The sequence below is a fragment of the Rhincodon typus genome, unplaced genomic scaffold (assembly GCF_021869965.1).
Source record: "Rhincodon typus isolate 14 unplaced genomic scaffold, sRhiTyp1.1 hic_rhity00003626, whole genome shotgun sequence".
In the NCBI taxonomy this organism is placed as follows: Eukaryota; Metazoa; Chordata; class Chondrichthyes; order Orectolobiformes; family Rhincodontidae; genus Rhincodon; species Rhincodon typus.
In genome coordinates, this window is record NW_025969264.1 from 4,711 (window position 1) to 5,431 (window position 721).

Genomic DNA, 721 nt, shown 5'->3' on the forward strand with positions numbered 1-721 from the left:
TGTCAGGGTCAGATACTGTCAGGGTCAGACACTGTCAGGGTCACAGGTGCTGTCAGGGTCAGATACTGTCAGGATCAGACACTGTCAGGGTCACAGATACTGTCAGGGTCACAGACACTGTGAGGGTCAGACACTGTTAGGGTCACAGATACTGTCAGTGTCAGACACTGTCAGGGTCACAGATACTGTCAGGGTCACAGATACTGTCAGGGTCAGATACTGTCAAGGTCAGACACTGTCAGGGTCAGATACTGTCAAGGTCACAGACACTGTCATGGTCAGGTACTGTCAGGGTCAGACACTATCAGGGTCAGATACTGTCAGGGTCACAGATACTGTCAGGGTCACTGATACGGTCAGGGTCAGATACTGTCAGGGTCACAGATACTGTCAGGGTCACAGACACTGTCAGGATCACAGATACTGTCAGGGTCAGATACTGTCAGGGTCACTGATACTATCAGGGTCAGATACTGTCAGGGTCAGATACTGTCAGGGTGAGTGGTCACGGTCAGGGCAGACACTGTCAGGGTGAATGGGCACGGTCAGGGTCAGACACTGTCAGGGTGAGTGGGCACGGTCAGGGTCAAACACTGTCAGGGTGAGTGGGCACAGTCAGGGCAAACACTGTCAGGGTGCGTGGGCACGGTCAGGGTCAGATACTGTCAGGGTGCGTGGGCACGGTCAGGGCAGACACTGTCAGGGTGAGTGGGCACGGTCA

General features: G+C 54.4%; 1 protein-coding gene across 2 annotated transcripts in view; it reads right to left on the minus strand.

Moving 5' to 3' along the window:
• Positions 1 to 721, minus strand: part of LOC109924611 (uracil nucleotide/cysteinyl leukotriene receptor) — a 10,278-nt gene that overhangs the window by 1,696 nt on the left and 7,861 nt on the right. The gene's annotated exons all lie outside the window — the stretch shown is intronic.